The 21,965-nt window shown below is 41.5% G+C and overlaps 1 long non-coding RNA gene across 1 annotated transcript; it reads right to left on the minus strand.

Annotated features, from left to right (window-relative positions):
• Positions 1 to 1,978: 1,978 nt before the first annotated feature.
• On the minus strand, positions 1,979 to 6,255 carry LOC143843866 (uncharacterized). Its single transcript, XR_013233720.1, has 4 exons — positions 6,155 to 6,255; positions 3,823 to 4,027; positions 2,490 to 2,531; positions 1,979 to 2,146 (listed from the first exon to the last, which is right to left on the minus strand). It is a non-coding gene; the product is annotated as an uncharacterized LOC143843866 (long non-coding RNA).
• Positions 6,256 to 21,965: the final 15,710 nt, after the last annotated feature.

Raw genomic sequence — 21,965 nt, forward strand, 5'->3', positions numbered from 1 at the left:
TTCCAGTCTTCTGCTATGAATAAGAGATCTTCAGATATCAATGGTCATTCCTGAAGAATTTATATACATGCCTGTAAAGATAAATCTACACCATTTCTGCTGCATCATGTTTGCTTTTGCTTTTCTTTTTAGGGAAAACATTTAGGCGAGAGTGAAAAAGAAATAACTGTGTTTTAGAATCTACAGTCAAAAGATCAATGGGAAAATAAACGGTGCCATCCATCAGTTCTCACTTTAGACATTAGCATTGCAGGATATTAAAAACTCAGCCCAAAGGTACTGCAGTTAATTCAAAGGACACCTGGAAAAGAAACCATAAAACAAGTGATTATTATCAGTAAAGTGTGATAACAGCTGAAAGCATTAGAATCAGCCTAGAGAATCCAGATTCTTTGGGCCAGGTGGGCAGTGAAAGGGTTTAGCATAGTATAAGCCTTGTAAATCCTTTAAATGTGCCAGTTCATACTGGGTTAAGACAATGTGGTGTCATTCATTTCACCAATGTGACAGGCATACACAGATGGATAACTGGTCGCAAAAGGATTTTCATTCAAGTTATGTAAAACTTACAAGACGAAACCCAACACCACTCTACGTTCTCCTGGTTTTGATACAAAAACAAACTCAGACCATGTTCATAAAGACTGCATCAGTCACACTCACTTCCAGCTCCAATGAGTGAGCAGGCTTTTTTCAAAAGCCTGCTACCCTTCAGTAGAATCCATGGCTGCCAACTAATTATAACTTGTCCTGGTCCTGAGTGAACCATTGGAGCCTTTTACCAGTCTACTACAACTCTTGGAAAAGAAAGGAGTTACAGGAGATGTTTTATAGCAGTTTTAATCAGTTGTCACAAGCTTCCATGGAGAAATATTCCTCCTGGGGTCCTACTCAGACTTGCCCAGATTCCACCCAAACACTATATAAAATTGAAACTCACAACTTGGACCCCGACCCCATCCTAAAATGTTGTCCTCTGAGCCCACCCACCCCCTACTCGGGAGCCAAGGTTTTAATAATGCCAGTCCATTCTGTGATCTGTAGGAAGTGGAACTGTAGGAAGTGGAACTTCTGCATTCAGTAACACAAATTCTCCACTCACTAAATTTGTGCCTGATGAAAGTTTATGAACTGGAATGTCAGAAGAGTGGCCAGATAACCAGGAGGGGGTAGTCACTGACCTGGAGCCAGACATCCTGGAATGTGAAATCAAATGGGCCTTAGGAAGTCTGAGCAATAATAAAGCTAGTGGAGGTGACAGCATTCCAGTTGAACTATTCAAACTCTTAAAAGACGATGCAGTAAAAGTGCTACACTCAATATGCCAGCAAATTTGGAAAACTCAACAGTGGCCACAGGATTGGAAAAGGTCAGTTTACATTCCAATCCCAAAGAAGGGCAATGTCAAAGAATGTTCAAACTACCACACCATTGCACTTATTCTCATGCTAGCAAAGTTATGCTCAAAATCCTACAAGCTAGGCTCCAGCAATATGTGGACCAAGAAGTACAGGCAGGATTTCGAAGAGGCAGAGGAACTAGAGATCAAATTGCCAACATACACTGGATTATGGAGAAAGCTAGGGAGTTCCAGAAGAACATTTACTTCTGGAGAGCCAGTTTGGTGTAGTGGTTAGGAGTGCGGACTTCTAATCTGGCATGCCAGGTTCGATTCTGTGCTCCCCCACATGCAACCAGCTGGGTGACCTTGGGCTCGCTACGGCACTGATAAAAATTGTTCAGACCAAGCAGTGATATCAGCGCTCTCTTAGCCTCACCCACCCCACAGGGTGTCTGTTGTGGGGAGAAGAATGGGAAGGCGACTGTAAGCCGCTTTGAGCCTCCTTTGGGTAGGGAAAAGCAGCATATAAGAACCAACTCTTCTTCTTCTTCTTCTTCTTCTTCTTCTTCTTCTTCTTCTTCTTCTTCTTCTTCTTCTTCTTCTTCTTCTTCTTCTTCTTCTTCTTCTTCTGCTTCATTGACTATGCTAAAACCTTTGATTGTGTGGAGCACAACAAATTGTGGCAAGTTCTTAAAGAGATGCAGTAGGTGCGAACTTAAATGGACTTCGAGGAATGGTAGAGGACAGGAAGGCCTGGAGGATCATTGTCCATGGGTTCGCGATGGGTCGGACACAACTTCGCACCTAACAACAAAAGCAAGATATCAGGAAAACATTTTCACGGTCAAGAGTAGTTCAGCAGTGGAATCAGCTACCTAAGGAGGCGGTGAGGTCCCCCTCACTGGCAATCTTCAAGCAATGGTTGAACAGATATTTATCCTGAATGTTTTAGACTGCTCACTGGTTGTTCACCAATGGGACGTACGATTTAGTGATGTAAATGCAGTTTTGGGAGCAGTTGGATTACTAGCATTCCCCCACTGCAGAGCCAAAGGCCAGGTTGTACTTTAAATAATTTCTTTTCATAGAGGTATTTAAATACCAATTCATTTACAAGTGAGAGGAACAACCACTGAGGAAAATTTACCTTGAAAATGGGAGATATCTAGAAATCCATTTTGGTTGGATCCTGCAATAAAGCCACACAGAAAGAAGAGACCTTTTATCTTATTTTTCTTTATTCTGTATAAAGTCTGCAAAACCTATCCCAAGGCTACTAGTAGCCTTGGGATAGGTTTTTCTTTCTTTTTGGTTGTATACACTACAAACCGTCCCTTTTGTCTATATTTGCCTCTGTTGATACCCCAAGATCTCATTCACACACATTGCTACCCAGAAACGTATCTCCCATCCAGTATGCACACTTCTCAACGGTCATGACTGGGGAAGGCACTGGCAAACCACCCCGTATTGAGTCTGCCATGAAAACGCTAGAGGGCGTCACCCCAAGGGTCAGACATGACTCGGTGCTTGCACAGGGGATACCTTTACCTTTACCTTTACATTTTGGTGAACCAGGTATAGACTCTGCACTTCTCCTTATTGAATTGTATCTTGTTCTCATTTGCCCACTTTTCCAGCATGTTCAGATCTCATTGAACTTTATCTCTATCTTCTGGGGTGTTTCTTGCTCCTTCCAATTTGGTGTCATTTGCAAATTGAATGAGGAGTCCCTCTACCCCCACATCCAGATCATTGATAAAATTATTGAAAAGTACCAGACCCAGTGGTACCCCACTGCTCACCTCCCTCCAATCTGATGAAATACCATCGACAACTACTCTTTGTATGTGTTTTCCTAACCAGTTCCCTAACCATCTGAAAATCCAGTCTGCAGTCCTCCTGTCTGCCCATCAGAACATCATGGGGAACCTTGTCCAAACCCTTACTGAAATCCAGGTAAACGACATCAACTGAGTTTCCACAATCTAGTAAGCATGTCACTTCATCAAAGAAGGAAACCAGGTTGGTCTGGCAAGACCTGTTGGAGACAAACCCATGCTGATTTTCCTGGATCAACAAATTCTCCTTCAGATATTTGCAGATATCCTCCTTTAAAATCTGTTATTATTATTATTTATTTGATTTCTAGCCCACCACTCCCAAAATGGCTCATGGCAGGTTACAACATGCATAACCCCCCGATCAAACTACCCCTAAGACACCACAACTACTCAATAAAATACACAAAATCAGTACACAAGATTTCCAAAAGCGGAGGAAACTGCAAATAACAAAACCTGACCAACTATCAAGCATGGGGTAGAAAAACGGGGTTGGTGACCGTTAACCGCTAAGGAAGAGCGGTGACCGCTAAAGAAGAGCTGCCCCCCCCTCGGGTTACACTTATGGTGCACCAGCCTCAAATATAAACTTCAACCTGACAGAAGATCCCTGTCTTGCGTTATCTGCTCCATTACCTTCCCTGCAGGTCAGGTCTGTAAATTCCCGGGTCATCTTCTCCCTTTTTTTGAAGATTGGGATAACATTCACTGCAGGTTTTAGTGCTGCTTCCTCATGACGTCGGCAGCAACCCACGGCTGCGCAGGAGTTAGTGTGAGTTTTCATCCAGTTTGCTCCACGATGAGGGAAATTGCAAAATCCCACTTCCCATTTCTTGTCGCACTGCAAATCAGGGCACAAGCAGAGGCAAGCCCATTCTGAAAGGAGAAACGTGCAATAATCATGGTAGCATTTTGCCTGCCCTCACACCCACCCTCCCCTCTCCATTTCTGGATTGCAATATTTTTTAATGGCACGGTCCACATTGCTACAGGACTGCAAAGCAATGTGCCCTCAGTTCAAATAAAATGTTCTCCTCAGTATACATGGTAATATTTGGATCGGGCCGCAACCCAATCACAAACACATTCCTGTTTGTGTTTTCTGGTGGTGGGGTATGAATGGGGAAAGGGGAGGGGGCATTTGATGAAGCAGCCCTTGGTTTAGCATCCATACTCTGTGTTTTAAATCTTTATTGAGAACACACAACCACTGGAGTCCAATTACCATGTGCCTATCACAAATCTACCCATACATAAAGACAGACCATTATACACAGAATCCCGAAAAGAGATCTAAAGAAATGTTTTATGTTGTGGCGTGATCCCATAGCAGTGTGGAAGTGTACTTAAAAAAACTGTTTTATTGTTATAGTGGGTCCCCACAGCAATGTGGAAGGTTTTTTTAAAAATTAATTTTAGGACTTGGGGGGGGGGGATGGAAGTTTGAGTCCCCAAAGCCACCGCTGTGAAGGGATTAGTGGTTTGTGATGATTGACAACCCGGGGAGATGGGGGGAAACTTTGGGTTGTCCCCACTTCCAGGTTCTCTGCCATCTCCTCAGGATGCAAAAAGCCATGGTGAGACAGTGGGATAACGCAGGAGGGGTCTCCCGTCAGGAAGGGTGCAAATGCATTTGCAAGCAGGAGGCGGTGCATGTTGTATGCCTCCAAGTGGAAATGGTCTATGTTACCACAATCATATGTGGGATGGTAACATGCACACAGGCTTCATCCAGCATCACTACATCAAACAGTAATTTCTACAACACTGCAGGATAGATGAAGATGCCAATTTTATTCTCAAATAGTCACAACCCTGGGAACAATTTTGTGAAGTCATTGTTGACCGTGTGAGCCAGCTCACGGAGACGCAAAGAAATTAATCATTTAATTCATCAGATTTCCTTTCCAGAGTCCATCACTCTCGGCTCTTGCCCAGCTCTCAATCACCAGTGCATTCCCACGTGTGCCCCACATGTGTCTGCATATTTTAGAAGGTGGGCTCCAAATCAGATAACTTTACATTAGAAAGACTAGTTGGCGCAGCACCTAAAAGATTTTTCTTTGGCACCCAGCAAGCCTTTTGATTTTGATTTTATACATGAGTGCATTCCTCACAATCATTTGACCACTGAGGAAGACCCCTCAGGATCGAAACGCATTTGGGCCATTCTATGTTGGTCTATCCCATGTGCAATTAGAAATGTTATGTTTTTAAATCATGATGACTATGCTGAGTTAGTGCACTTTATGTAATAAATATTTGAATATTTTACAAATTATTTTTGCAGCTCAACCTTTGGGTTCCTAACTACACTACATATATGCCTAACGATGAATAATAAATCCATAATAGAATAGAGACACTGAGAAGAACTGACACAATTGTGAATCACATTCAGCTTGCTACCTATTAGAATGTGTTTTGAAATAATAAAATATATGCCTCTTTTATAAACTGACATCTATTTCCTGCATCTAAATCTACATTAATCTTACAACATGAACATAATGTAATGGTTAACAATTCTGTTATCTTGTCTTGATAAAATCTTGGAACTCTCCATTACCAAATCCTTCTTTTCCCTTACCCATGTAGATTAAGATCCAAAGCTTCTCTTTTATGTTCTCCCTTGCTACATGTTCACTTGAAGCCTGGGGGTGGAGAGGAACTAAGCAACACACCATATCTGTTTTGTCATTAGCGCAAGAAAACTGCTGCGGAAGATGAAACACTGGATTTGCTGAGAAACTGAGATGCTATCGTTTCCACTTGCATTCATAATTTCTTTTTGTTTGGTTTGTAAAATAGGACATACTAATTTGTTTAAAGAAAAAACAGTTTCGCATAAACTGATTGTGATCAAGACTGAGAAAAGAGCACAACAGCAGCAGCATATGAGAAAGTAGCCTAGGACGTCTGTTTCCTGCCTTCACTGAAAAGGCAAGACTGCCCAACAAATGTATACCTTAGGCTGCCATCCACTGGTAGTTCTAGGAAAAGGACTTCCAGGAGAAACTTCTTTTCTCGTATACTTTAATGGTCTCTCTTCCAACCCATGTGCTCCTTTTTGCTCTCTTTCATCTTGGGCATGTATTAATTCTTCTGTTTACTTTTAAGAAAGCCCCTGGATGCTCCTTCTTGCTGAAAAAAGGTTTTAATCTTTTACTTCCTTGACAAACTGGATTTCTATTAAATGATAAATGAAGCTTTGAGAATTGCTCAGTTTGCAATGAACTATGGCAAGAATTTTATTTTAAAAAATTTATTCTTAAATGTATACCCACCACTCCCACAAGTGGCTTGTGGAAGGTAATAATTTAAAATCCAATAAGACCCCATTAAGACCCTCCCGTGCAAGAATCACAGATTCTGGCAGCGTTAAAAACTCCCCCCTCCACCCCGGACCAAACCTGCCCCCACCTTGGGAGTATGAGAATCAGACAGATGTTCAAGCTCAGCCTGGGGAGGGGCCCATGATATTCCTTGCCCTGGTCTCAACCAAAGTCCTGGCAGAAGAGCTCTATATTACAGGCCCTGTAGAACTACAATAGTTCCATCAGGGCCCTTAGCTTTCCTGGGAGCTCATTTCAATAGGTCAAGGCTAGGATTGAAAAGGCCCTGGCTCTGGTCAAGGCCAGGTGAACTTCCCTCAGTTTGGGAATCTCCAGCAGATTAGCACACGCAGAGTAACAGGCCCTGTGGACGGCATAAGGATTCAGATAAGAAGCTGAAAAACTGTTTGAAACTGAAACAAAACCAACAGTTGATGTTAAGTCTAATATTCATGTTTCCAGGTCAACAGCTTTATCGACTGAGCTAAACATTTGTAAGATAGAGTCATGTAGGTAGCCATCTTGGTTTGAAGCAGATCGAAGTTTGATCCCAGTGGCACCTTTAAGACCATAAAACTATGCAAATGTTCTTTCACAGAAATTAAACTGAAACTGACCAATGGCTTGAAGATCCATTGTTCATTAGGTTTTTTCTGGGGTTTCTCAGTTCAGTTCTGCCTCTTGTTCCACCAAGCTGTGCTGCCACCTGGAGCGCATTGTGGGAGACTGCACTGTGCTGGAGGCGCTGGTGGAGTGGCTGGCAGCCAAGCGCGGGCACCTGCAGGAGGAGTGGCAACAGTGGCAGCACCACCAACACCTCGACCAAGCTGCTCGCCCTGCCGCGACCCCTGTGAAAGGGTTGTTCAACCCCCCAAAGGGGTCCTGATCCCTAGTTTGAGAACCACTGTTTGAGACCAGCAGTTTTATTCATGTGTAGGCTTCAGTATCTGAAAAAGAGTGCATGCGTATGAAAGTGTATACCTTGAATAAAACTTTGATGGACTTAAATGTGCCACTGGACTCAAACTTTGTTCATGTGAAAGATAAGTGGGTGTAAATGATACAATAAACTTAACTATGTAGTATTTTCTATGTGGAGGCTTTGTTCATAAAGATAATTTCAGAATATTTCAGTCTGTTTTGGACAAAAAACAAAGTATGCGTGGTCCATTTTCCATTGAACCTGCCAATTTGCACAGTGCAGCCATATTTTTAAGTTCCATGGATCACAGAGAGCATGTAACATTCCCATTGAAATTAATGCAACTTAAAATATCTCAGATTCAGACTGGATACACCATAATTTGAGTGTGTGTTTGTGTTTGTGTGTGCATGTCATAAGAGCCTCTTGTGGCACAGAGTGGTAAGGCAGCAGTCATGCAGTCTGAAAGCTCTGCCCATGAGGCTGGGAATTCAATCCCAGCAGCCAGCTCAACGTTGACTCAGCCTTCCATCCTTCCGAGGTCGGTGAAATGTGTACTCAGCTTGCTGAGTGGTAAAATGGTAATGACTGGGGAAGGCACTGGCAAACCACCCCGTATTTAGTCTGCCATGAAAACGCTGGAGGGCGTCACCCCAAGGGTCAGACATGACTCGGTCCTTGCACAGGGGATACCTTTGCCTTTGCCTTTGTGCATGTCATAGGGATAAATACAAGGATGCCAGTCTTCTGTCACTGAGGGTTGGTTCCAACTAGGTTTTCCACTGGTGAAAAGCAAGGGAGGGGTTGACTTTGACCACCTGGGGATCATGGTCTACATGAACAAAAGCCACATGGCACCAACACTTTAACAATAATAATAAATATTTGAATTGGAGAGCTCCAAGAGATATATTTGGATACTTTTCATCAGTGTGGTAAGTACCTGGAGATTTTGCAGGTGTAGCCTGAGGAGGGTTATATTCTTATACTTCATTAAAATAAAAGTTTAAGAACTTTTAAACAATGCACTGAGTCAGACATGAAGATTCAGATTGATTCACACAACTTCATGTTATACATTAATGACATCACATGCTCACTTTTAGCTTAATGTACAAACTGCCTTATTTGAAAAGTTAAGTTCATAGTAAGTCATATTAGAGTTTTGGCTATGGTGACACACATGAAAGTTGTCATGATGCTATTCCTGTCTTTCTAGGTTAAGTGAAAATATCAGGATAGTTGTTTTCAATGGGGCATGGTGCTCTAGATCAGTGGTCCCCAACCTTTTTATCACCGGGGACCACTCAACGCCAGGGACCACTCACCGGGGACCACTCAACGCCTTTTACTGAGGCCCGGTGCGTGTGTGTGTGGGGTAGTTTACTTCTCTACTCTCAACCACTGCCCTAGCGCTCTCTGATCACTACTCTACATAAAATAAGCATCACTATTTTCCATCCCTACCCCCCCGCCTATCCCCATAACATACTCATGCAGCTCTGGCTTCGAGTACTTGCAGTAAGACATCAGTGCTCCAAACAAATCAAACTGAAAGTAATACAGGTGATCAAATACTCTAGTGTAAGCCTATGTAGTTGTAAGCATTTTTTTTGTTTTTTTAAACAAACCCCAAAGAAATTTAAACAGGAAAAGTAAACATGATATTTTTTAGCATATTGATTCGTTTTTAAAATAACATAATAGAAAATTTTCTTTAACTTCCTCTACAGTTAGGATTAATTTAAGAATCCCATATGTCTTCTTCAGATTTTCTGCTACAATAATGGTCAACTCCAAAATATGTTGAAGAGCATGGAATTCAACAAAACAGGTTCCAAATTGTTCATTGTACCCTTCTGTTGGAAACACTGTGTCCAATAAAACAAAAACCCTGAAACCTCTGTCTTCTCTGATACAACTCCAAATGTTTATTAAGGATGGAGTGCTCTGCTGAATCAAAGGGTGCTGACAGATGTAACAAGATCAACAGAGATAACTTTCTGTTTTACACTTTTAAATACAGTCCACCAAACAAGCCATGTTGGTTCTGAGCTAAGGCCTGAAGCCAGGTTGAAATGAGTCATGGGCAGAGGTGTCACCTAAACTCCATCAGGCCATTTCATTGGTTCTATGTGCTTAAAGATAAGAAGTTGGGATACCTGTGACTAGGTTGTCTAAGAAAATTTAACACAGAAATAAAGCTATATGGGGGCCAAATCTGGATCAGGACTATAGAGTCAGACCATTGGCCTACCAAAGTCTAGTCTGTGTGGCAGTAGCACTCCAGGTGTCAGACTGAGATCAGCCTGATCCATTAATCTGGAGATGCCAAGGACTGAACCTGTGATCTTCTGTAGGCAAAGCAGATGCTCTACCACAAAGCTATGGTCCTTCCCCACTTACAAGTTACCCAATGTGTCATCTAGTTGGGCCAGGATTCCTAACTGCTAGATCACATGAATGAATCTCTTTCCCAAATACTCATACTTATAAAGTCTGGTACTTTAAAAGGGTCGCAGTCGCATTCGTGGTGATATAATTGGCATACACAACCACTAGAAGTGCTCCTGACAAATGCAGGATCTCTGCAATATAATCTGGAATCTGTCCAACAGCAGGTGTTTAAACTTTGCTGAGAGTTTTGTTTCCTGTTACTGAAACCTTCCTCCCCCCAGCAATGAAATGGCTCCCTAGTCCTTTGCTGCCTAACAAAGGGTTTTGAAAATGTTTAAAATAGAATTTGTTTAAAAGTTGGACCAAGAGTTGAATGAATTGCAAAGGAATAGACTTGTCTGAAATAAATTTTGTTTGTTCGTTTAGGTCTTTAGTCCATAGAATTCTCTTGTCTCTAAACTTGTTTGAAATATATTTTGGTTCATTACTAATACCTATTAAGAAAGTTACACAACTAGTTCAAGTTGTTTTGGAATGTAGCACTGAAAAGTAACAAATGCATTGCATTTAAGATCCCTTTGTATCTTGGATGTGAAACGGCATCTCTTAACATTTTCCATGTCTGCTCAGAGTAATGTTTGATGAAGTGTAAGCTGTGAAATGCAGTTTCAACTCATTTCATGCTCGTTTCTTTGTTTCCTTCATGTGCCTCCAGTGTTAATTTATGAAACCACATTCTTCATATAATCGCAAGCAAAATGCTCTAATTCTTTATGGGAAAATAAATTTTCCTTTTAAATGGCATATTTGGTCACATGACCTCTGTAAACATGTTTGAGTTCAGCTTTCCTTTTTATTTTAATTTTTAGCTGGTTTAAAATATCAAAGGTATCCCAGTCACCAATAAGGACCTTTCAGTCCCCTGATCTAAGGCCCCCACATATACTAGCACCACAGCCACTTCTGTTGAAGGCTTGTACAGATGCCTGAGGGCATCTTTCAGCAACAGTATCAGATTTGCTTGTAGGACTGAAGTAAATATTTTCATGGTCTGTCACCTTGATTTTATTAAAGGTGTTGGGCTGGACTATTAACCAGCTTTGGAAAAGTCTCCTATAGAGTCTTTACATTGTCTTTGGAATGTATAAAAGCCATTCATTTTCAGCCTACAGCAAACTTTCTTTCCATGGTTCATTTTGGAGCACTTTTACAATTAAATGGTGCCTCAACACTGTTTTACTAGGTTTAGGTAGCCCTCCTAGACTGAAAGCTCTGCCTTTTGCACAATTATGCAATATGAACTTACACATGTTTACTCAGAAATAAATCCAAGCAAGTTCAATAGGATTTCTCACCGGTAAGCTTACTCATCTCAATTGTATTAGTTTGGTTTCCTCTCCAAGTTTAAAAAAAAATGATATACCAGCTGAAAAAGTCTAGCCACAAACAAATGTTTGGCACTGTTTTGAAAAATTCCATAATGTTTTATGAAAAGGTTTCTATCACTCTGAACATTTACTTGCTCTGATTTTTATATTTAAGCATTCAATGAATAAAAAATCAACACAAATAAATGAGGACCGCAAGATATAAAAATGTTTTGTTTTATTTTTTTAATGCACCATGCATTATATCCCTCTTGCTGAGGGATATAATTTAAGGATCTGGAGGTTAGAACTGCTATTTATAGGACCGTCACCATCCTTTTCACACACATTTTTGTTAAAGAATTTTTAGCTCCATTATTTTAAAAAATCAATACTGCTGAGTTTAAAAGCTACAGGCAGAAACAACTTGTATACCCATGTAAAGCGCTCTGTGCCTGCTGTTTATATAGCAAGGGCAAAGCAAGTGTATTCTACAGGCACCACATGGAAGCCAGAAGATTTGTGTGTGGTCTGAATGGAGCTTTTTTTTTTATCATCCTGTTTGGGAACAAATTCAGGATCTGTTTCTGTTGGCAGTTTCCTCCTGTTGTGAATATATTAGTATCGTTCTCAAGGCCTCTGTGGAGCTGCAATGTTAACAATGTGAGCCCTGGGGATGATAGAGAATCATACTCCATCAGGTCAGATGTGGGTGATGGGATGAAGGAGGAAAGATTACATCACAAGGAGGGAGAGAGTTAAGAAGCGCCAAGACGAGTCAGCGAGCTGTAGCCTTTCTCTCTCTTTTACCATAAATGTCCAAGATCATCTTATCTATACATTTTTTAAAATCAGAGGAAAGAAAGAAGCCACCATGCTTTGAGAAACCAAATAATACTTCCTAAGGAACTTTAACTCCAAAAATTATTTGAAACCCACCATTCACCTTTCATTTTTAGAAGTCATCACAGCACAATTTTTTATTATTATTACTATTTTGAAACAGTTGAGACGAGAAGCACTTCCAAACTGTGTTGTTGTATCACAAGACAGAAAAAGTTTTCATTAATGGATTATAGCAAGGTTTGTTTAATGTTTACAGTACGTGTTAAAACGTCCCTGCCCACTGAACACTTGGAAACTGTTGCAGGAGGTAATAAGTGTTCTGCGCGATATGAAGATTTCTGTGGCTGCCCTATCATGCAGTCTCATTATGAGCAGGTCTATATGATGGACAGAAGGTGGCCCTGCCCCTGAAGGGGAAAGCAGCCACTCATTGAACCTGTGGGAGTTCTACTCCAGTATCCAATCACCTTCGAGAAGGCTGGAGGGCAGCACAGCAGCAGTTCAGTTCAGTTCTGCCCCTGGAGAAAACTCAAGTCTGGCTCAGGAAAAGAGCAGACAGAGGGAAGGGTAGCTCTCCTTGGTAGTGTGGTCTGGCTATAATTCTGGTTCTACTCAGTCCCCAAGCTTCTTAAAGAAAGGGTGGGATAAACAGATGTGTAATAAATTGACAGACAGATTTGACCCCTTTAACACTCTCTGATTAAGAAATAATCTGATTAAGAAAAAAAGAAGGGGAGGAGGTGTCCAGTCTCTAAGGTCATGGGGTCGCATGCATGTGTTGTGTGGGAAGTTGTGGTGGCATGGAGACAAATGAGGGCATGGAAGTGGAGATATGGGTGTCAAGAACCTGTGGTGTGGAGTGTTCATTGACTGTGGAGAGGACTGACCTTTGGGAATTGTGGCATAGTGGTTACAGATGAGCTTTCCAGAGCCATATCTTTAGATATGTGAAGGGGAAATCAGACTGGAGACTCTTTTTTGGGGGAGATTAAATGGCAACCAATTCCCCCCAGTTCTGCATTCAACATCATTTCCCTTCTTATCCCCCTGCCCTAATACACATGGGGTAGTCACAGTACACAGGTGTCCACCCTGCTTTTTCTGTCTCCATTTTTTTACTGTTGATAAAATATTATGTGCCCAAATGTTTCTTTCACAGTTGCTCCTTAGAAGAAGAGCTGGATTTTTTTACCCTGCTGTTTACTACCCAAAGGAGTCGCAAAGAGGTTTACAAACACCTTTTCCTTTTGTCTCCCAGACAACCTGTGAGGGATGTGGGACTGTGAGAGGTCCGAGAGAACTGGGAATTGGCTGCAGTGAACCAGCAGGCTTCAGGTGTCTAAAAGCAGTTTCCAATCGCCTTCCCTTCCTCTCTCCATAGCAGACTTCCCATGAGGGAGGTGGGGTAGAGAGCCTCACTTGGAAGATGGCAACCCTAAGAGGAGGTCCCTCTGTGCACAGCAGTCTTGACCCTAGTCAGGTTTATGCACACCTAGGTAGTGTGGAATTCCAGAAGATTAATCTACACCAATCTGGCAACCTTACCTCCTCTCGGCAATGTTTTCTTGACCTAAAATAGATCAGGGGGTGCTAGGTAGCTGTGGGGACATTACATTCTTTTGAGGCCCCACTGTCAGACTTCAAGGAATATGTTCAGACCAGGGACAGCCAATCTCCAGGTGGGGGCTGGATTGCTGCTCATCTCCATACTATACAGACCAGCTCTGCAAGCAAAAATGGCTACTTTGGAGGGGTGACTGTGTAGCATTATATCCCCCTGAAGTTTAGGTGGGGTCTGAGAATACCCTGGAAGTACAGCTCATCTCTAGGCAGTTAGGCTGAAGGGAAAGCTCTCTCCCTTACATGCATCCCTTCAAAAGGAATGCACATGACCCCAGAATCCACTTGGTTGTTTGGCTGGTGATGTCTGCCCTTCTGAAGCCTGAGACCTACTGCTGGCAACTGCAGTCCCTGTTGTTGTCTGCAAGGCCAAGTCGTTGCCTAATAAAAGTGAATCATCTAGTTTTCCCCAAGGTCTCACTGTCTACTTTCCTGTAAAGCTAAGTACACTTGAAATTCTGGGCCACTTATGTCTTTGAGTTCATAGGAGATTTTATTTACCAGGCCAAGCTTGAAAAAAGTCACTTCAGTTCCCATGTTTCTCCAGCCATTTACTTGTTCACTATTTACAGTTTTAGGCTGTAAATATTCTTTATTTAGATCTTCCTGAACTTTCCAGACTCACAGGATTGATATTGGTCTGTCTGTCTTTCTTTCTGCACCCCAAAATACAAAAAGTTGCTGGTAAGGGCTGGCCAAAACCCATAGCCCAAGAGAGACACACCCGCAACCACTCCATCCCAACCACACTCTGTGAGCCTCTACCATTCTCTCTAGATCGCTGCTCATCTCTAGATTATAATGATCAGCTCTGCAGGCAAAAATGGCTACTTTGGAGGCCAGACTCTGAGGCATTGTACGGTTTTAAGGCCCTCCTCTAAACCTCTAGGAATATCTCCAAACCAGGGGTAGCCAACCTCCATGTGGGGCCTGGAGAGTTCCTGGAATTACAGCTCATCTGCAGAGTATAAAGTTCAGCTGCCCAGGCAGAAAGGGCTCCTATGGAGTTTAGACATGGTTGAGGAGAAGAAACATTTAAGATCTACCATGCAGGTTGTTGTGGAGTTGAAATACGTGAGGCCTACTGCACAGGTTTGTTGTGCAGATGAAACAGGATGAAACAGAAGGCACTTAGTGCCTTCTGATTGGACCCTCACCCGGACCGGCCCTGCCCACTCTCCACCCACTTAGCCCTTAATCAAATATGTACACTGCTCCTCAAGCGGTTTAAAGATAGCTTACTATTAATACTTGGCACATGGCAGCTGAAGGCCTCATTTAAATGTGAAACCACATGGGTTATCCGTCTTTGCGTGCATGTGATAAGTCAGTGGTTCTAAATGCACATGTATCCATTGTGCTGGCTTGATTGGTTGATAGAGGGATGTGATAGTTAAACAGAGATGTACAAAGGTCTTTTTTGGTAGGATCTGTGAAAACATGAATGTCAAAGCAAAATTCTGATTTGAGTTCTAGTGAATGAAAAGGCTGTTTGCTCCAATCTTATCTAAGGTTCTTACAGTGCAATCCTGTTTAAGATTACTCTGATAATTTCCCTTGGCCATTGGTTTGACCCTCTTTTTATCTTCAGTCTCACCTCACAAGGATACCTTCCTTACACACATACTTTCTCTCATTTTTGTATATGGAAGGTCACTCCCTTTTGTAAAATTTCCAGATTTAGGACTGAAAATGAAGCGTAAATCTTACTGCCTAATAACCACATCCATTCGTTCCATAAAATGCTACTTAAAAGTCAATAGGCTGCACATGTTAAAGACATTAGAGCTGTTAACAGACCATTGTAAAGTAAGCAGAAATTTTAATAACCTGGATGGAACTTTTAGCCATGCTATTTGAAACAAGGACAGGCTCAGTTCTAGGGTTTTTTGGGGGGGGTTTTGCTTGCCTGATGGTACTTTTCTGGCAATTTGAGTATTACTAGAGCAACAATACTAGAAACAGGATCTAAGAGCAGAATCACATAAACATTGTAAAGCACAGGATGGTTAGAATGTGATTGTAAATCACCCCTCTATGAATCAATTGAGAAATCTGGTGGAAACACATTAAGAACTGCCTGTCTGTTTTTCACATGTGGATGCTGACAGCTGGTGAAAGGCAGAAAAACTGTTATAAGTGGCATGTGTGAATTTGGCAGTAATACCTCTCAAGAAAGATCCAGGAAATCATGGATATGTGATGGCCATTTCTGTGCTGTCATGAAGAACTTGGGTGCAGTGGTATATACATGCATCAGAAGTATATATAGTATATCTCTCCTCAGAAACAAACTTTCTCATCTCCTTGTTAGTATTTCTCATAACATGCAAAACCACTCATTCTCAGTCATTTCAGCATCATAGACATTTGAACAGTACACTTCAAAATGCTCCCTATGTATCTATGTAATTTTAGCATTCTATCTAAAAAGACATTATAAACAGATGAAAGATTTATGGAGTAAAAATGTTAGAGCATCATGTGTATTGGAGAAGCATACGTGTCTTTCATTCCTGTTGGACAGTTTTTTTCTGCATCCCCCACCCTTCTGTATGCTATGTGTGAGCTTGCTGGATGTAGTAATCATGTTTTTAGGTAAAGAACTATGAACATTTGACTTAAGTTGTTGAACTGTGCCAGAGCTGTTTTGAAAGAGCTATTTCATCTCCATTAAGTTTGACTGCTGAATTTTGTAAGATCCTGTTTTAAAACATTAGCATAATTTGGACATCATAAAGCTGTCTTTGCATAATTTACAGAAATGTGTGTGCCTAGTCATTTTTTTAAAACTTGGCAATTATCTGGACAGTTTTATTTTTCATTTAAATTGTTCAGGGAGGTATACTCATTTTCCATGCGCATACTTCTCCTGTTTCAGTGGTTTGAACCAATGTTCTATGGGTAAATTAACTATTTTGAAACAATATTTATGTTCCATATATCCCTCCTTAAATCAGTGTAATTTCATGCTATGTATAGCAAATACTTCAGCTGATGCTGAATTATTCAAGCAGTATTTCTTAAGTAGGTGGAATTCTCAATCACGATAACCATGAGCTGGCCCCAAAGAACCAGTAATGGCACTGCATTGGTGGAACAGGTCTTCCATCTGTCCTCCTGAGAGAAACAGAAGGAAATGCATAAATGAGGCTACATTGAGGTGGAAAATCTACAGAAACTGTGAATCCCTTTCCCTGGCACCTTGAAGTCAATTCCTCCATGTCACTAGAGATGCTTACTCTATAAACATCTAAATCCTATAAGATGGAATGAAAGTTATAGGCCCCTCACTATTTGGCCATCCCAAAAACAATCAGAATGTCATAATTTCTAAAAATAAAACCCACTACGCTATTAACTGCCTCCCTCAGCTCAGTTTACAAATTACTGGTCTTGACTGCAAACCAAACTACTGGTCTTGACTGCAAGCTATAGTTACAATTTTATATGCATATTAACACCCAGAAAGTAAGAAATAGCATAAAACAAACCAGAGAATATATACTGAAAACAGTTAAAAAAACAACAATCACATATATGAAATTCAAATTTCATGCTGTAATAAGCGCAGCCGAGACTTACTGCAGCCACTAATTGACACCGCGGAGGGCTGGCTGGAGGCGGGGGCCTGTTAGTGGTGCGCACTGCATACATGTACTATGCGCAGTGTCAAGGGTCCCAGCTTCTTTGCCTCAGATGCCACGAGAACAGCTTCTCTCCCACCCACGCTATATTGATGTGTACACAGCTATGTTTACAGAGTTTGAGGTGGGTGTTTCATGGTTATTATTTTGTCACTGCTGTGGGTTTGCATTGGATGGAGCCTGTTGGCAGGGAGTCAGGTGTGCGATTGGACTCCCTGAAGTTTGGGGCCTCCCTCAGAGGTGGCACATAAATGAGCACAGCTCACCCAGCTGGGAGGCCAGGGACTCATTTGCCAGGTGACCTGGGGGTAGCCAACTGAAGTTTGCACCCTTTGGTACCCCCTCAGAGGTTGCTTCCCTTTAGTGGTGGACTCCAGTAGGCAAGGGGATCTGCTTTACCAGCTGGATATGGTGTGGGTCCCCAGGGCACCTCTGGACTCCATGGGGTGTCGGTTTAGTCTGCTGACTGCTAGCTCAGGCTCCCTCTGCCATGCTGTGCCAAACCTCCCGTGGGATATAATAAAGCGGTGGCCTTGTTTATACACAGTATTGCTGTGTCAGGTCTTATTCCAGCCCATAATGCCTTCTTGCAAGTCAAACAGCATTTGTTTTAAAACTAATAGCTGCTTTACAATATCCTGTAGTTTTGGGTATGAGCTTTCATGTGCATGCACACTTCATTACATACATGCACACAAAAGCTTACACCCAGAATTAAAGTTTGTTGGTCTTAAAATGCCAGTGGATGCAAACTTTGTTCTGTTGCTTCAGAGCAACACAGCTGCCTATCTGAATCTTACAACATCCTGTAATTCAAATATTCAAAGCAGTCAGGGTTGCCAACAACCAAATACAACCTGAAGATCTCCCAGAATTACAACAGTTCCCCCTGAGTAAATGGTGGATTAACAAGGTGGACTCCCCTCTCCAAACCCTGCTCTTTCCCAGGCTCCACCCCAAATTACCAAAAATACCCTATGTGTAACATGAAAGTGTAACATTATTGGGGCTGAAGCTTTTATTAAAGGTAAAGGTATCCCCTGTGCAAGCACCAAGTCATGTCTGACCATTGGGGTGATGCCCTCCAGCGTTTTCATGGCAGACTCAATATGGGGTGGTTTGCCAGTGCCTTCCCCAGTCATTACCATTTACCCCCCAGCAAGTTGGGTACTCATTTTATTGACCTCGGAAGGATGGAAGGCTGAGTCAACCTTGAGCCGGCTGCTGGGATTGAACTCCCAACCTCATGGACAGACGGCTTGAGACAGCATTTCTGCTTTACCACTCTGCGCCACAAGAGGCTCTGAAGCTTTTATTAGGTAGTCCCAATTTAGTGCCAGATACACGTATTTATTTTTGTATTATTATTACATTCTATACTGTCCTCCTTTGTGGCTCAGGACAGTTAACAATATAAATTCACATTTCACAACTCCATCCAATTTTGGTACAGTATATAATGACCAAACTCATTAACTTATAAATTTAAAACTTGCAACTCGTTGTAATCATCCAAACTGTTAACAATATAACTGTCCAAAACTGTCACTTGAAGAGGTGGCTGGACTTGGGGTCGCCTTGTGTTGTGTCAGGTGGCGTATCTGGTGGGGCAGGTGGGAGCCCTAGGGGACTCTACTAGCTCATTGGCCTCAACAGAAAGCTTGGTGGAAGAGCTCTGTTTTGCAGGCCCTGCAGAATTGTGCTAGCTTCTGTAGCTCCTGCTTCTTTTAATCACTGAAGTCATTTCCCACTTTTTCAAAAGAATGCTTACTATGTTTTGGAATGAAAATCTTTTTCCATTCATTGCTATTTTTAGTATAGCAAGAGATTGCCTGCATGAAGCATCCCGTATGTTTGCTGCTGGCTTGCCTTTTTTGACATGTTTTGTGTACAATAAGTTCCTTGCCACTTCTACTTAGTCTTAAGTGGTTTACTGTTCAGAAGAATCCTGGGATTTCATTTGACTTTGACTTCCACGAATGATTTCAACAACTTTCTTAAGGCAGCAAGGACACAGCATGGGGAGGACGCAGCTGTGTCATAAATCCCAGGCCAACCTACTATCATTGGAGAATTAATTCAATTCTTAGCATTACAAAGTTAGATCAAGTGTTCTTCACTGTTTTGTCAGCTGAGGGAACAGGAGTAATAGCAAGCAATAATAGAGCATAACTCTTCTTACACACCCTTCCATTGTGGTACCCAAAGTTAAGGGTGGTTACAATACCCATTTGTAAAGCGATGAGTTTACAGCATTCCTCTGGGTGAAACCAAATATGAAATGAACATTCTCTGTAGCCTCCAGTGAAGGCCTAGGAAGGGATATGGAAATTCAAAGTTGGCCAAAGTCTGAGTAGCCCTAGTAATTTGACAGGTCTTGATGAACCCAAAGGAAGTGCAGCCACCAAAACATCTGGAATTGGATTAATTGCAGGGCTTTGTGGTCAGGTGCATGAGCTATGCAACTTCCATCCAATAAAATCCTATTCCAATGTTCCATTAGTATGAAATCCTTTCATTTTCATCTTTCATTCATTTCCTTTAACAGGCAATCTAGGCATAATTTATGTATGGTGTCCAATGATTGCCATGTCATGAAGTCAATGTAAGTATTCTTCATGGAGATCCCAAAGCAACTTTGGTCTCCCTCCAGATCACTCCAGTCCTGGTTGTGGTGGCCCACAAGTACTGATTTCCAGTTTTTTGCAACTAATCCCCCACCATCTGTTTCTGTAGTTGCAATGCCCAAGATAGGCATACTCAACTTCAGTAAGAAGGTAAAGTGAAATTATTATCCCTTTGTGTTGTTCTACCTAATATTCTTTTACAAATGTTATTCTTACAAAAATATACATTCAGACACCTGGTAATTATGTTGGTAGTACAATGATACATGCAAATTATTCCAAAGTTTCACGAGGCATCAGATTTGACTTTTCTACTTGCTGCATTGATCTGAAGGCCAAATAAAGGCTCTGAGAAAGTTAATTCCCAAGACTCTAACAATGCTCATATTGTTAAAAACAAAGCATGGCTTTTCATTTGAGATACAATTTACTTATCCACAATGGTGCAAATTAATTACTCTCGTAATGGGCAATATTTGTGAACTAGGCCTAGCAAAAGCTGTTTAAATTTTGTACCTTTGCAGATGAAATGCATGATTAAGTGGGAAGGGGAAAAACAAATAAAATAGTCTAGTTGAGCCAAAATACATATTTTTATCTGAACACCAATTTATATTTAACTTTCAAAATTAGTTTGCAATTAAATTATTAGTATATTAAGTGCAATTGCTCCTTAATTATTTGGCCTTTCACAATCTGAGAACGACTGGCAACTCCCACTCTTTACAAACAAGAGTTTTTGGGAGGCCTTTAAGTTCATATTAATGAGTATAAATGCCCTGAAAAAAACAAGCTCAGTCAAGTTTATATAGCCTCCAAAGAATTTGCAGAGAGGGACAGTCTATAAATTTAATAAATAATAAAATATTTCCTCTCTATCCACTTGCAGTCAAAGTAGATTTGCCAAGCTCCAGGTAGTGGCTGGAGATTCCCCCCCCCCCCACACACACACACACAGACACACTATTACAATTGATTTCCAGGTGTCAGAAACCAGTTCACCTGCAGAAAATGGCTATTTTGGAAGGTGGACTTTGTGGCATTATATCTCAATGAAATCCCTCTCCTCCCCAAACCCTGCCCTCCTTCCACTCCTAAAATCGCCAGGTATTTCTCAAGTTGAAACTGGCGTCCCTAAGTCAAATTCATTTTCAAAAATTGGATTTTCAAGCAGTTCTTGCTCGATTTGGCTTGACATTAATCTTTGCAAAAATTCTCCTCCTCCACTTCTTCTTCCCTTTGAAGAACAGTCCATGATTACTTACAGATAATTTAAGCAGCACATGCAAAAACATTTGTTTAGTACTGTTTGTGAGAGGAAACAACATAAAACATGGCATACCTTTATATTCTCCATTAGTTTCAAACATCTGGTCTTCCAGTCTCTTGGGCTGGCTGGACCGCAGGACAATTGGTTTCAAGAGCTCGCTTGGTTGCTTATTTATTTATCTGTTTATTTATAGTTTGCCCTTCTTAAAGGGATTCAAGGCATACATATAGTGAACCATATGTTTAAAAGCTCACGTTTTTACATAGTTAAGACTAGCTGGCAAGACTTTTTATATCAATTATTTTAGCAAACACTGGCAATTATTAGCCCCCTCTTGAACTCACACCTTGTCTGTTACCTAATGCTATAAAAAGTAGTGCTTTCAAAGAAGTATATAGACCAAGATCTACTTCATTCTTGCATCAATGTAGTGCAAAACTGCTGGCAGAATTAGATGAGGTTGCCAACCTCCAGGTGTGGCCTGAGGTTCTCCTACAATTAGAACTGGTCTCCAGCCTACAAGGATCAGTTCCCCAGGAGGAAATGGCAGCTCTGAAGGGTAGACTGTATGGCTTCACACCTCCACTGAGCTCCCTACCCTCCTCAAATTCTGCCCTCCCAAGAATCCATTCCCCAAATCTCCAGGAATTTCTCAATCCACAGGTGGCAACACTAGTATTATGGCAAAGCTTTAATACTCACTGAGCCGTTATTTTTAACTTCTGTGCCTCAGGAATGGTGCAGGAGT

Source organism: Paroedura picta, chromosome 1 (genome assembly GCF_049243985.1).
Source record: "Paroedura picta isolate Pp20150507F chromosome 1, Ppicta_v3.0, whole genome shotgun sequence".
NCBI lineage: Eukaryota > Metazoa > Chordata > Lepidosauria > Squamata > Gekkonidae > Paroedura > Paroedura picta.